Below are 16,045 nucleotides of genomic sequence, written 5' to 3'. Positions count from 1 at the left end.
TTTCAAATCAAGTTCAAATTTTCTAAAGGATACTTTCTAACCTATTTCAAAATCACTTAGAAAATTCAAAATTCTAAAATATTTTCAAAAGCATATATCACAGCACAAGCATGATTCTATGTACATTTAAAATTTTAGAATAACCACTTAGATAAATTTAGGCAAAGCAAAAAGGCATTAATTCGATCCTTGGTTCAATTACCCCTGGTAAAAGCGCCAAGAACGGTTTAACCTCATACTGACGAGTGAATCCCGTCTCTCCATTTTTTCTCCTCAAAATTTCAAAATGGAGGTGAGTAAATTTTAAAACATTCTTTTTCAAAAGGTCAAGTGAGACCCTGTAAAGAGTTTCTTATTCTCTCTTTTGCTATTTCTCCTAAAAAAGAAAAGGAAGAAAAGGGAAAAGAGAAAATTTTTGCAACGATCACAGGTTTGGCGATCGTGATGGGACTAAAAGAAATACCTCATCAAAATGAGGCTCAGGTTTAACCCTTACATGAACGGGAATAACAGAATCCTCAAAAGAAGAAACCATGATGGAACTTTCGGGTTTTAGCATAATAAATCTGAGAGGTGTTTATAAAAGGATGAAAATGGGATTCTCTAAAGCTTGAAAATGGATTGATCTTGGACGTCTCCCTGCTGAGACTGAATGGCTTTTAAAATAGATGACCTTTTGTAGAAACAATTCAGGTCTAACCCTTACCCTGAACGGAAACTGTCTATGGCGGGACAGTGGGGACAAATTGGGAAATATGCAGATCTGAGAGCCCAGGCGCTCAGATCAAACAAAAGAGAAGGACTTTGAAAACTCCTGTTATCAAGTCCTAACAAGGGATAAAACAATGCCAGGATGTATAAAAAATGGACACCAAGTTCTCACTTCATGTCGGGATAGCCAGAAAATATTACCAATAAGATGAAAAATTGTAGTTGATTCAAACTGATTGAAATATGCACGTTTAGTGCAAAAAATATTACCTTTTTCTACCTAGAGTATTACCTCCAATCAGGCTAACTCTGTAGAATCAAAAATCAAATTCAAATTTGTTGCTGTTGAGTTTCTTCAAGGAAGTTATCCATTTCCTTGATATAAAAAGAAAGGAATTTGTTCTCAGTATCATAAAAGCAATTTATGAAAGGATATTGATAAAATAATTTCACATGAATAAAGAAGATTCTTGGCAGTTCGACAGTTTGATATCTAGGGTTCACCCATGATGATCTTTTTGTGTCCTTTGAGACATAAAATTGAGCTCTCTTGCGACTTGGCAAGAATTTCATCGCATCAACCTTCAACTCGGTGATGTTCTAACTTTCCCTGGAAGGACACGTCACATACTCCTTCAACTTGGAGATGATCTGAGTTTTCTTTGGTCCCAGAAATTTGATTGATAATACTGTCTCTTTGATTGAAATCTCTTGATGATAACAGAAATTAAATATCTTTTAGGGTTTGTTGGGAGGTTCATCACATTGACCTTCAACTTGGTGATGTTCTGACTTTCCCTGAAAGGACACGTCATATACTCCTTCAACTTGAAGATGAACCGAGTCTTCTTTGGCCCCAAGGGTCTAACTCGACCATCAATCTTCAACTCGACGATAGTTAAGAGACCCCTTTTGCAGATAGTTAATAGGAGTTTTGAATGATTGAGGAGATTGGGTGGATTTTTTATCGCCCAGGATATTTTCACTGCCTTATTGCCGGAGGAATGATCTTTAAAAATGTGTCATAGCTATGATCAATATCAATTCACTTATGTTTTTTTAACATCATTGAATTTTTCTTTGTTGGTCATATCGAGGATTTTTCTTCATTCTTTTGGTTGACCAACAGAAAAAAGCTTGAATTTTGTTTTTTCCTTGCAAAAGCTTTGCCCTTTTAGAGGGAATATTGAAGGTAGCTTGAGGTAAATTTTTGTGCAATAAAGTTTGAAATTGACAATTATTCTTGGTGACAAATTGGTAAAATATTCTTGAAATCCTATGGAAGGAATTGCTTGATATCGAATTGACACATCCGTGTCTAAATCTCCTCTTTTTTTCCCCAAAAGAGAGGCTCAGGCTTGACCCTTGACGTGAACAGGTAAATATTCCTCTCTTCCCTGAAGAGGTGTTTGCAAAATGAAACTTTCGAAGAGAAATTAAGTTTTCATGAAAACTTCCTAATCTTAGGCTTCTCTTATAGAAAGGCGGTCGGTGGGTAAGCTTGTTGTATATCACAAGGGAATGAGTCCATCACACTCTCCCTGGAGAAAGGGTCCTCTGCGACGGTGAGGCCAAAATGAAAAATTGGGGGCTACAAAAGAAATGAGCTTCCATCGAAACTCTCCCTCGAAAAAGGGTTCCTTGTGTAAAAAAAAGAATGTCATTTTGCAAACAGTTCGTGAAGAAATGAGTCCCTTTAAACTCTCCATGGAAAAAGGGTTCTTGCGAAAAATAAAAATGATTGTGTGCGAAAGGAATGAGTTCCCTTGAACTCTCCCTAGAAAAGGGGCCTTCGCAAGAGAAAATGGTTTAGGTTTGAAAGGTTTGGCATTTGACAAATTGGATTTGATGACAGAAAGATTGGATCAAGAAAGATTTAACCTACAAACTGCATCTTTTTGGAAAAGAGATTGGTTCAAAAGGGATTCAACCTAAGAACCACATTTTTGAGAAAAGAGATTGGTCCAAAAGGATTCAACCTAAGAACCGTAAAGAAGACTGGATCAGGAGGGATTTAACCTACAAATCAAATTTTTGAAAATAAGAGTGGTTCAAAAGGGATTCAACCTAAGAACCACTGAGAAAACTGGATCAGGAGAGATTCAACCTACATATCAAATTTTTTGAAAACAAGATTGGTTCAAGAGGGATTCAACCTAAGAACCGCCAAGAAAACTAGATAAGGAGGGATTCAACCTACAAATCAAATTTTTGAAAATAAGATTGGTTCAAGAGGGATTCAACCTACAGATTAAATTTCTGAAAACAATTAGTCAAAAAGGGGTTCAAGGTCCGAGTCAGAACTTGGTTTTAAAAGAAAGTCTGAGTCAAAACTCGATTTTGAAAGAAAGTTAGAGTTGAAACATGGTTTTGAAAGAAAGTTTGAGTCAGAACTCAATTTTGAAAGAAAGTCGGAGTGAGAACTTAATTTTGAAGGAAAACTTGATTAACTTGAAGGAAAACTTGAGTCAAAACTCGAATCTTCGAAGGAAAGATTAACTTAGAGGAAAATTTGAGTCAGAACTCGAATCTTCAAAGAAAGATAAATTGACTTGAAGGAAAATCTGAGTCGGAACTCGGATCTTTACAAGAAAATTAATTTGAAGGAAAAACATGAGTCGAAACTTGGATCTTTAAAAGAAAATTAATTTAAAGGAAAACCTGAGTCGAAACCCGGATCCTAAAAGGAAAAATAATTTGAAGGAAAACCCGAGTCGGAACTCGGATCCTCAAAGAAAAAATAATTCAAAGAAAAACCCTAGTCAGAACTCGAATCTTTAAGGAAAAATAGATTAATTTGAAGGAGAACCCGAATCGTAACTCGAAACTTCAAAGGAAAGATTAATTTGGAGGAAAATCAGAGTAGGAACCCGAATCCTCAAGGAAAGATAAATTGACTTGAAGGAAAAACCCGAGTCATAACTCAGATTTTTAGAGGATTCTATGTACATTTAGGATTTCAGAATAATCACTTAGTTAAATTTAGGCAAAGCAAAAAGGCATTAATTCGATCCTTGGTTCAATTACCCCTGGTAAAGGTGCCAGGAACGGTTGAACCTCATACCGACGAGCGAATCCCGTCTCTTCATTTTTTTTGCAAAATTTCAAAACGAAGGCAAGTAAATTTCAAAACATCTTTTCTTCAAAAGGTCAAGTGACACCTTGCAAAGAACTTCTCATTCTCTCTTCTGCTTTTTCCCTTCAAAAGGAAAAGGAAGAAAGGGAGAAGTGAGAAAAATTTTTGCAACGATCACAGGTTTGGCGACCGTGATGGGACCTCATCTTCGTCTTATCAAATTAATGCCTTTTGCCTTGCTTTAATATTGTCTAAGTCATTATTCTACAAATGTCAGCTTCATTTTCATGCAGCCTTGAAGACCAAGAATCATACCCAGCTGACATAATGTATATAGGCTTAAGCATGGTTTTGTAGGACCAAATTGAGGAGATTTATTCATGTTCACTTAGACTTAGGTCTAATACAACCCTCCTCAATCTTGGGATTGAATGAAAATAATGTATGTAAGTCTGTGCTTCTTTATGATTTTCAAAACTCTATCTATTTAGGACTTTGCATTAGAGCCATCTGATGTTATTGCGTGTTGATCATATTTTCAAAAACATCCTCACCTATGTTGTCCCGGTCTTCACGTTGCTGGGCTGTCTCACGGAACCATAGTTTGGGAAAAAGCCTCACAACTGGGCCACTTATTTGGGCCACATACTAAGGGCCATGGTCCGAAGTATATTGACAGGCGCTCAAGGATGTTGAGAAAACCATTTACCTTAGAACCGAAGAATTATTCTTATGCCACGTATTTCGAGCTTCGGCTTGGGTATATCGACATATCTTGATTGGAATCAGATGATCTAAACCTTAGAGTTAGGATTAAGGTCCTACAAGCCTTTTCAAATATTACATTTAGAGTCAGCTTTTAGGGAGTGTTGTTTGCGCATCCTTGTTTATACAACTATGATTCTGTGATGCTTGCTCATTTCTTATATTTCCTTACATTTTTCAGAATATTTTTTCTCTAAACCCTGGGTATTTTTTTTCAAAATTTCTTCTCTATTTTAAAACCCGGGTGTATATTTTTCCTTCTTTCTTCATTCCTCTTCGGATCAATTTTCCCAAAAACCCTGAAAATACTTTTCTAAAAATTCCCTTGATTTTTCAAAAATTTCAGGTGTATATCTCTTCTTCCTTCTGGATCTCGATTTCTTCAAATTTTTATCTTCTATTTCTTCACAAGTCTTGCATTTTTATCTGATTCTTTCATTTTTTCTGCCTTAGTATTATTCAATGGCGTCCAATTCACTTGATACTATCTTCCCCAAGGACCATATCTCATATGAGATAAGACAAGGATTCTCAAATCATCGGGCAATTCATACTCTTTCCTTCTTTTCCCGGTGGTATTATTCTTGGTTTGTCACTTTCTCGCGTATGTTCCCAAACCACTTGGATGACTGTGGATTGGAGCTCGCATCGGCAGTAGGAAAGCAAACAATCAATGGAAATCTGATTCAAGCTATGGCAGAACAATGGAATCTGCGTACCTGCACATTTTGGTTCCCATGTGGAGAAATGACTATGCTAATGGATGAATTTAATGACATCATGAGATTACCAGAGTCAGCTGATCAACCAGATGATCCGGTCGAGCAGTAGTTCTTGATCAACATCAAGGGAGTAGATGTTTGAGATGCCTTAGCCAGAGCAATCGGGAGTAGATCTTGGCCACTTACTGAAATTGATGGAAGTCAATTCATTGACCTATTCGGGCTCTATCACTAGTATGGGGCATACAAGGAAGTTGATACCTTATCCCGAGCAGCCAAGGAAAGGATTCAGCATGCCATGGTCCAATGCACAGTGGGTTTAGCTTTCTTTCAAGATGGCCAGAACCTTGTTGATGTCAGAGTTGTCCAACTTCTGCGAAGATGGGAAAGTAGGCAGACCCGTCATCTCTCAATTTCTATGGTTGCCTTAGCTTTCCTCTATCGTGGTTTGACTCGCTTTGCTCTCGAAGCGACTAACTTGGTAAAAGGATGCATCTATGCCTTACAGTCGTGGTTTTTGTGACATGTATCATCAAAGGTCAGCTTATTCAGATTCAACAACGAGAAGCCACAGTCCACACTTCAATATCGAGCCTTGATTAAAAGTCTGCATCAAGAAGAAATCACTTGAGACTATTTCAACCGGCAGGAATCAGTTCCTCACTACACCTATGTGCATGGCAAGCGCTATCGATTACTTGGTCCGTTCTTTTGCGTCAACTATCAGCCAGAAAGGTGTCTTAGGCAGTTTTCACAACGAAAAGTTCATGTCAACACTCGTTTTCCAACGGGTATCATGCCAGAATTTGATCTACAGTCATATCAGTGGTCCGGAGCATACCATGCCGCCAAATACACTTGGGATTCTTTCATTCCTCTTTCTATGTTTCCTGAACCCAATGTATCTTCTAAATATCAAGAGTGGTGGCAAACTGTCTGTCCACCCTCTCTTTGTCATTGATCTTTCATCAATAAAATTTACTTTTCTGTTCTCCCAAAAGTTTCATGCCAAATTTTATTTTTCAGTTGTTTTACTTCTTAATAAACAATGCAATGGTCATAATTCTTGTGATGACCTTATCCCTGGTAATGAAACATTTTTCTCTAAATGTTAAATACTTTTATATTTTTCCTCAAATACCTTTTATCATGGTTGATGACCTCGCCTAGGTAACAAGGCACATTTTTTGGTTATTATGGAAATAATAACGCAATTGTCATAATTCTTGTGACGACCCAATCCCTGATAATGGGATAATCTCTCTGAATTGTCTACCAAGTCTCCAATTCTTTCTTTACTCAAATTCATCCTAAAACTTCTTCAGTGGTCTAACCATTCCTTTATTCTGCAGAAAACATTGGCATTTCATCATGGTTCAGACAAGGACGGAAAAGAAAACAGTTCAACAGCACAGTGACAGTGAGGCAGAAGAAATGAATTCCCCTCGATCATCCAGAGGACAGGGCCAAGAAGTAGAAGACGACGTTGATCCCGTCATATATAGTTTGTTCCAGAAAATGATGGCAAAAATGGTGTCAGAGCAAGTTGAAGCCAGTTCAAAGAAGACATCTTCCAAAAACAAAATCAGGAAAAAGTTTGTGAGAAGACATGTCAAGATCGGCAAAAAGAAATTCTAGCCTCACAGCGCTTATGAAGACACAGATTCAACAAAAGAGGATTAAGAAGAAGAACGACCTGTACGTCAGTCTAAGAATGTAACGCCCCGGATTTCCAAAACAAAGCTAAGTTAAAATTTTCATGAATTTCTTTTTTTTTTTTTTCTTTGCAGCAGAACTTAGAAAAGCTTTTAGCAGCGGAATCAGACGATAATGAGTCGTCAGTTTTAGAAAACTCCGAGCACGTTGCAGGTATGTGGCCAAGCAACTCATTGACCACCAAAGTGTTCCATTTTATCGAAAACATATGTTTATTACAACACTACTGCTTAGGAGAGCAGTGTAGGTTCAATAAAAAGGAAGCAGTACAACTCTGTCTAGAGAAACCCTGGAACTCGATGCCGCCTTGCTCCGCATATCGCCACGCAGGTCCAACACCTAAAATCCCCATAAAACGGGGTCAGAACCACTGATGGTCTGGTAAGCATGCAATCATGTAACCATTCAACTCAAGTACGATAATGACCACTCAGGGTCGCAATGCGCAATAACGACGCTCAAGCCTCCAAGACTTAGCGTATATCGCAGGAGCCTCCTCAGGGCTATGAGTTGAGCATCCGCTCGAGTCTTCATGACTTAGAGCAAGCCTTTTCAGGGCTGTGATTTGAATAGCCGCATAAGTCTCCACGACTTAGCCATGACCTCTTCCGGGTCTCAAAGTGATGTCTAGCTCAAGTCTTCTTACTTGGCACATCCGTATCCCACGCATCTAAGGACAACTCCTCGAGCTTCGCTTAGTCGTGCGGATACAACACGGGTCTTTGCCCAGTCGGTCCAGTAGTATACCGAACATGACACCTTCACAAAGGTTATGCAGGACTGACTCAACACGTCATCCACTCATACATTCAAAGCATCGCTGTACCTAGAACTAATGCATTGTTTGATAATTAACCGCTCCCGCCTTTGGTACGCAGGTAGAGCTATTGTCCGGGCATCAATGCGACGTTCTGGGGGTTGATTATTCTATGTATTTTAGATACCCCAGAGGCCTGTTGACCCTATCCATAGTAGGGCAGTGTGTTTCAACTGGGAGAATCCTACTAGGCCCATATTCGGATGCATCCTCTACTTGCAGTAGTTGGGTTCAATCCTTAGATCTTAAGGATAACCACGACCCCAAAACCCATGAGTGACTGAGGCCATCGTGGACTCTATCAGGTCCAAAGTAAAATACATGTCACTCAAGGCTGTACCATCACTGTCATTCCACAGTGAGCATAATTCCTGAAGGGGTCTGCCAGTCTTACAATTACTTGGACAGAATCTGCATGCCATTTAGGCAGCCCGTGCTTTCAGCACTACGGGAGTATGTACCCGACCCCATTCAGTCTTCCCCAACACAGTCATTACTGAGGGGGTACCCCTAACACGATCTTCAACCGCGGGGTATGTGCGACCTTAAGTCTTATTCATATGCATGCAGAACACCGCTCTTTGGCACTTCGGCCACCACGAGCATCACACATCTTTGGGTGGAAACAACACACTCTGGCTCTTCGGCCCTTACGAGTCTGGTTGTGTAACCGTTCTCAATGAGCATGCATATGACTCGATCTAAATAGATCGGCTACTCGGCGTATTTTTACGCAACGAGTCCAAACCTCGCCAAGGCGCAACCTCTACTCCGGCTCAGCGGCCCTTACGAGCAAGGTGCCCTTGCAGGCACAAGGATACGAGCCGATCTGGCATCGTTCCATCAACGGACATCATTATGCCGTTCCATTGGTTCCGGCAGCTCTTCTACCAACCATTTCGTCAGCACCTCCCCTGCTCTACCGGCAGTGGTGCGACGAACCCTTCTACGTTGTAGAGGCAAACCATGAACTGGGTAGCACTCTGCTATATGTCAGAGTATCCTGCTACGTTCTTTCTGAGCTATTCTTAGCTTCTTCAGAAATTTCAGCAGCACTTCCTCTCTTTTACGGAGAAAGCGTGCGTTTCTTTTATCCATTTCAGCGGCATCTCCCCTCTTTGGTAGGAAATCGCCACGCTTAATTCGGGAAATGGATGCGCACCGTTGTGCGTACTTTGCATCCATCAAGGTTGCAGGAACCCTTGGCCATAGCCAGGCCATACGAAATTGACTTAGTCATTACGTAAAGAGCATTTTGCCAAAAACCGAAGCCTTTCCAATAGGGGCTTCATTCGTCAAGCAGAATCTTGAACGAGGAGCGGTCAAGGAATCGCATGGGCGATTTGGAGTTTGATCTCCATTTGAACGCTCATTTATGCGCTATATATGTAGTATAAGCAGAAGCCTGTGCTTTATACAGCGGCGGCGTAAAGAAATGCATATACTATTGTTCAGGGTGTGTAACTGAACGAAATATTCTACATATATAACAAAGCAGAAGCCTTGGCATCGTTCGACGCGACGGCGTAAGTAAATACATTGCAGAAAGCAGGAGCCTTGGCATCATACGACGCGACGGCAAAGGTAAATTACATAGCCTGTGCGATATAAGACGCGTCGGCAGAATCAGCAGATATACACCTAGATCCGCATCCAACGATAGTTACGAGGCGAGCGGGTGAACACCGAAGTGTCCTAAAGGGCTCAACCAAGAACTAAAGCGAGATACCATTTTGAAGAACGCTAATACTGCGTGTTTGAACATAGATATATCCGACGATAGTTACGAGACGAGCGGGTGAACACTGAAGTGTCCAAAAAGGGCTCAATCAAGAACTAAAGCAAGATACTACTTCAGAAAGTATATTCTATATACAAACAGTCAAATACTTGAGAGAGATGGATCAACGAAGCGAACTTACTTCAAATCGTGGAAGAAACGGCTCCGGGTTGCTTCTTTGGCTTCGAGCGTTCCTTCGAGAGGTCAGACTAAGTCAGATGAAGCTGACTTAGTTGAGAAAGAGGTAGAGTAGGTCAAGCTACTCAACCAAAGTGGTTTGAACCAAACAGGGTTCGATCCAAGTCAACTGGGTTCAGCAGGTTCGAACTCAGCTCAAGTAGGCTAAGTCTGGGTTCAGAAATCCAAACCGGAATCTGGACCAAAAAGGGCTTTGACTTTGACTTTAAACCCAACTAGGTTCAAGTCAAGTCAACTGGGTTTGGACCAGGTCAAGTGGGTTCAGACCCAGGTCAGGTGGGTTAGGACCAGGTCAGGCAGGCTCAGGCTAAGTCAGGCAGGCTCAGACCAGTTCAGGTGGGCTCAGGTGGGCTAGGCTAGGTAGGGGAGGTTTAGGAGAGAGAGAGAAGGCAAGAGAGAGAGGGGGTCGATTTTTATGAGAAGAGAGAGAGTGGGGAGGGCTATTTATAGCCCAAGCCCACCTCCTCTTGGATTTTCTCATGCCCCTTCTACCCCCTTGGCTTCTTTTTAATTCCAAGAGGTTCCTTGGTGTGGGGCCCACTTGGATATTCCATGGGATATTTTTGTGGGTCCCACCAGACATTTTCTGAGGAATATTTCTGTGGGTCCCACCAATATTTCCGTGGGTCCCGCAAGAATTTCGGGTTTCCGGCGATTTTTTTCCGAAAAATTCTGAGTACGCCATTCTCTTCGTATTGACGTAACTAAGAAAGTTGGCTCGAGGAAATCCTTTGTTTTTGTTTAGTTAAGAGGTTATGGCTTCCAGAGTGTTTGAGCATATATTCGCAAAGCGACGAATATCTCAAGTATAACTGGTTCGTACAAATCGATCTGATTTGTATTTCGGGTTCAGATGTTATTTTTACTTGAAAATGCCTCGTGAATTTCTTCAGAAAGATACTGAAAAATTGCGGGTCTTACAAAGAAAAGGGTGGAAGAGTCGGAGTCAGTGAACAAACCCAAGTTTGGGACCCTAGCAGAAGATCCAATCTAGCTGCAGTTAAAGGAAATGACTCGTATGGTCAAAGATTCACAAGCTTGAGATAAGGGTAAAAGAACCTACACCAGTGAGGACTTCTATGATGACCTCAAAGGAGACGACAATTTAGAAAACCTTCCTTGCAAGTTCATCAAGTTTGATGGGACTGGCAACTCCAAAGCCCACTTAGCTATGTTCTTCATAGAATGCAGCCGTTTCAAGAGAGACAACAATGCCCTATTCATCTATTTTCCATGCAACCTAGAGGGTACTGCAGCAAAGTGGTATGCTGAGCACATCAACCCCATCAAATTTGCGAGAATTTGATAAAGTAGTCAATTTGTTTACTGAACACTTCTTGTAAAATACTAAAGCACTGCCAACTCTCAATCATCTCTACAATCTGAAGCAGAAAGAAAATGAAAAGGCTCGAGAATTCATTCGCAGGTGGAGAAACACCTGTAACAAGATGAGGTCTCCTATTTCAGAGGATCATGCACTCCATATCATTCTCAATAACTTCTCTCAAAGGAGCCTTATCTCCACTTCTCCTTCAAAATCCTTCATCGAATTAACTGGGCAAGCCGAATGGCTTGAAATGGGAATAGAGAATGGTGTCTATAAGGGTATCACCCTCATCAAAAACAATCCTGACTCAAAGAAGAAAACTCATTTCACCTTCTCCGCTGAGGTTTCCAGTAACACCAATGGCAACAACAACAAGAGTGGGAAGAAAAATCACAACAAGAACTCAGGGGGTTTAAAGTTTGAAGAAAACCTCCATGCAGTTCAAAAGGCAAAAATCTTCAAGCAGCATCCTTCCCAGCCAGTTTCTCAGCCAGAAGCAAAACCGCAAGGAAGACCAAAGCATGATGGCTGGAGTTAAGAAAGGGAATTCACTCCCTTAGATCAGTCTCGTGAAAGTGTTTTGGAATACATGCTGGCAAAAGGAATGATCCGACTCCCAAAAGTTGTCGATCCTCCCATCATTATGGGAAAGATAAAAGAATAATTTTGCAAATTTCATCGAACGGTGGGTCACGATACAAAAAATTGCTTTGTCCTAAAAAATATTATTCAGAATTGTATCGATAAAAACCTGCTTATGTAAGATGAGGAAGAAAGTCAACTAGATGTCTTATCCAAACCTTTCCCCAACCACTCGGCAGCAGTCATTTCAAAACAACTATTCTCCCTCCAGGACCACATTCGACCATGTTCTAATGAGGACATCCATATTCAACACCAAGTCCTAGTGTTACATCAGGCCCAGTCCGCCACCAAGAAAATAAATATCATGTCAACCCTCAGCAAGTTAAGTTCATCCAGTGAACCTGCAAAAACATTCGTCGAAGTTACTAGAAAAATTCCTGGGTTTCCTAAGCGGTTCATCAAGGCTATTCAGGAAAAGGATAAAATGTCTGATGAAAACCCCAATCTGTTTCAGAGGCCGATCACTGCCCTCTCAAACATTTCTATTCTGGAATTGGCACACACATCTCCCGAGCACCAGCAAATTCTGAATGATTTGCTCAAGAAGATCAAGGTCAAACCAAGCACAACTCCTCAAGACATGGCCCAAATCATCAACCAAGCTATGACCAATGTGCCTATCACTTTTTCTGATGAGGATTTGCCAAAACCCCATGCCTTTCACAACAATGCATTATATATTATGGTAAGGACCAGGGGCATGACCGTCCCATATGTGCTCGTTGATGGAGGCAACAACCTCAATATTTGCCAAGAGATAACGGCCAAAGCTTTGGGCCTGAAAGAAGAATAATATATGCCAGACCCGATCACAATCTACGATTTTGATAATCATGAGCAGGCGTCCAAGGAGAAGATCTTCTTGGAAATTTTCATCAATTACTCAGTGCATATAGTTTTATTTCATGTCATCAACATGCCACCAACATACAATCTTTTGCTGGGATGTACATGGATCCATAACGCCAATGTTGTTCCCTCAACCCTCTACCAGTGCATCAAATGGTCAAAAGGTGGTATGATCACCACAATTCTAGGAGAAGACCCAGAAGAGAGGCTGCCACAACCCATGATTCACCGTCCAACATTTATAGCAGACATTCCCATCATCAGGGAAAGCGATGAAATCAATCTCAGTGATAGTTTGGGAATGTTGAAATTAAAGGAAGTTCAGACAAAGGAAAATGTTGCAGCAGTGGTCCAATGGCAAGGACCACATTTCTTAAAACTGGGAGGGCATCTCAATTGCAATTCCTTCAAAGATCATCCTTTATTCCCTCAGTTTTCCAAGGAAAAGAAAGGATTTGATCTCCTGATGAAACATGGCTATCAGCCATTCAGAGGGCTAGGAAAGAATGAGGATGGTAGGTCATCATTCCTGTTCACCACTCAGAAAAAGCAGGACTAGGATTCACAAGCAAAGAGTCATGAAAAGGAACAATTTTCGTCAAGAAAGCAGACTAGGAGCAAAAATGCCAATGTTTTCTTGCTTTCTGCTTTTGTCTTCTGTCTTTGTAAAGGACGTTGCAGTCCTAGTTTCTTCTTCTTCTTAGATCGGTTATCATCATGTAAATATTCGTCATCAATAGAACATCAAATTCTCTCTTCATCTTTGTGCTATCTTCATTCCAATTTATGATTACTTATTTGGCAATGTATTTTATGATGGGTAATTTTTCTAAAAAACTTTTTCTTTCAAGTCTTTTAGAATGCCTCCCAAAATTATAAGGAAGCTCGTTGTCAATCCAAATCTTCCCTCAAAAGTTGCAAAACTGGCATGGATCCATCGGATAAAAGCCAAAGCAGAGGTCAACAGATCCCGCAGAGTTTGACTCAACTATTCAAGAATTGCCAGAATTTTCTCGTATTCAAAAACAAGATGAACCATCTTCTTTGGTTCAGAATCCAATGGAGGATATCAATATTGGTTCAGAAGATGATCCAAAAATCCTCAAAATCGGCTCCAGCCTGAATGCAGATGAGAAGGAAAGGCTAATTCATTTTCTCAAATAACATCAAGAGGTGTTCGCCTGGACTTATGAAGATATGCCAAGCTTAAATCCCAAACTGCTCGAGCATCGTCTTGTCCTGAAGCCAGACTTCAAGCCAATCAAACAAAAACTAAGGAAAATGGACCCCCGGGTCAAATCGCAAGTTAAAAAAGGACTGGAGGATTTGCTAAAGGCAAAGTTCATTCGAACCATTGATTATCCAGATTGGTTGGCAAACATTGTTGCAGTCCCTAAGAAAAATGGCAAAGTTCAGATCTGCATTGACTTTAGAGATCTTAATAAGGCAACTTCAAAGGATGATTATCCACTTCCCAACATTGATCTTCTGATCGACAGTACGGCAGGTCACACCATGTTTTCTTTTATGGATGGATACTCTGGTTACAATCAGATCAAGCTAGCCGCTTGTGATCAAGTGAAAACTTCTTTCACTACACCATGGGGCACCTTTTGTTACACAGTCATGCCCTTTGGGCTTCAGAATGCTGGGGCAACTTATCAAAGAGCAATGACAACCATTTTTCATGACAAGATACACAAGATCATGGACGCTTATGTTGATGACATCCTGATTAAATCCAAAGAAGGAGAGGATCATATTGATGTTCTTGATCAAGTTTTCAAGCGACTCATTCTCTACCAATTGAGACTCAATCTTCAAAAATGTGTTTTCAGAGTAGAGTCAGGCAAACTAATCAGTTTTATAATCAGCAAGAGAGGAATAGAGGTGGATCTCGCCAAGGCAAAAGCCATTATTGATATGCCACCATCGATCATGCTTAAAGAATTGCGCAGCCTTCAAGGACGCATTCAGTCAATTCGTCGATTCATCTCCAATTTGGCAATGAGGTGCAAACCATTCAATCATCTACTAAGGAAAGGAGTAAAATTTGAATGGGGGCCCAAGTGTCAACAATCATTCGAGTGCATCAAGCAATATCTTCTTAATCTACCTGTTCTGAAGCCACCAGAATTGGGAAAGCCTCTACTATTATATATCTCTGTCAATCAAAATGTCTGCGGCGGATTTTAGCACAGTATGAGGAAGGCAGTTTGATAGAACATGACATCTACTTTGTGAGCAAAACTTTCATTGATTATGAAAAGAAGTATTCTCTGATGAAAAAGATTTGTCTAGCTCTGGTTTGGATGTGCCAGAAATTGAGACACTACTTGTTAGCATCTGAAGTCAAATTCTTATCAAAGCTTAATCCTCTCAAGTACATTCTTGAGCAACCTTTCTTCAGCAGACGGATCGCCAAATGACAAGTCCTTCAAATACAGTATGACTTAGAGTATGTTTCTCAGAAGTCGATCAAAGGTCAGGCTATCGCAGATCAGTTGACAGATTTTCCATTAGCAGAAGATGTCAAAGTAGAAGATGAATTCCTTGATGAGCCTGTCTACAATGTTCAACAATCGTCAATTTGGAATCTGTTTTTCGACAGTTTCAAGAACATGGCTGGCATAGGAATCAAAATTTTACTGATCACACCGAGAAGTTAATGATTCCTTACTCTCTCAAGCTCGATTTTCAATGTACTCACAATATGACCGAGATTGAAGCTCTAACACAAGGCCTAAAAATTCTACAAGACTTCAACGTCAAAAGAGTACATGCTTTTGGTGATTCATTGCTAATCGTTAGTCAGGTCAAAGCTGAGTGGCAGGTGAAGGATCCAAAGATGATCCCTACGAAAAGATTGCCTTAACTCTTATCAACAATTTTGAAGAATTCCAACTTCATCACATTAAAAGAGAGCACAATCAAATAGCAAACAGTTTGGCCAGTCTGGGTTCCATCATGTCTTTCAAAGACGGCGAATCCTATCGTTCTTTTGAAATTTGCAGATTTGATCAACCTGCCTTTGTTTCAGTTGTGCAAGTAAACCAGGTCATTCAAAAGGAGAAGCCTTGGTATCAAGATATCAAGAATTTTATTAAAACTGGTGAATTTCCACCAGAAATGCCAAAAAGGGAGAGACAAGCGATCCAGCGTATGTCTGCCCGCTATTTCATCTTTGCCAATGTCCTTTACCGCCGTGGATTCAGTTTTGAGTACGCCAGATGCTTAAACAAAGATGAAGCTATGGAAATCGTCCAAGAGACCCATAAAGGAATTTGTGGTGGCCATGTTGGCTACCGAACTCTTGTTAAGCAGATCATCCGGGCAGGGTATTATTGAAAAACCATGCAACAAGACTGCTATTATTTTGTGAAGAAATGTGTTAAATGCCAGATGTACTCACCTTCCATTCATGCACCGGCCGCATATT

This window comes from Nuphar pumila, chromosome 1 (assembly GCF_984573655.1).
Source record: "Nuphar pumila chromosome 1, dmNupPumi1.hap1.1, whole genome shotgun sequence".
NCBI classification, from domain to species: Eukaryota; Viridiplantae; Streptophyta; class Magnoliopsida; order Nymphaeales; family Nymphaeaceae; genus Nuphar; species Nuphar pumila.
This window is presented reverse-complemented; position numbering follows the sequence as displayed.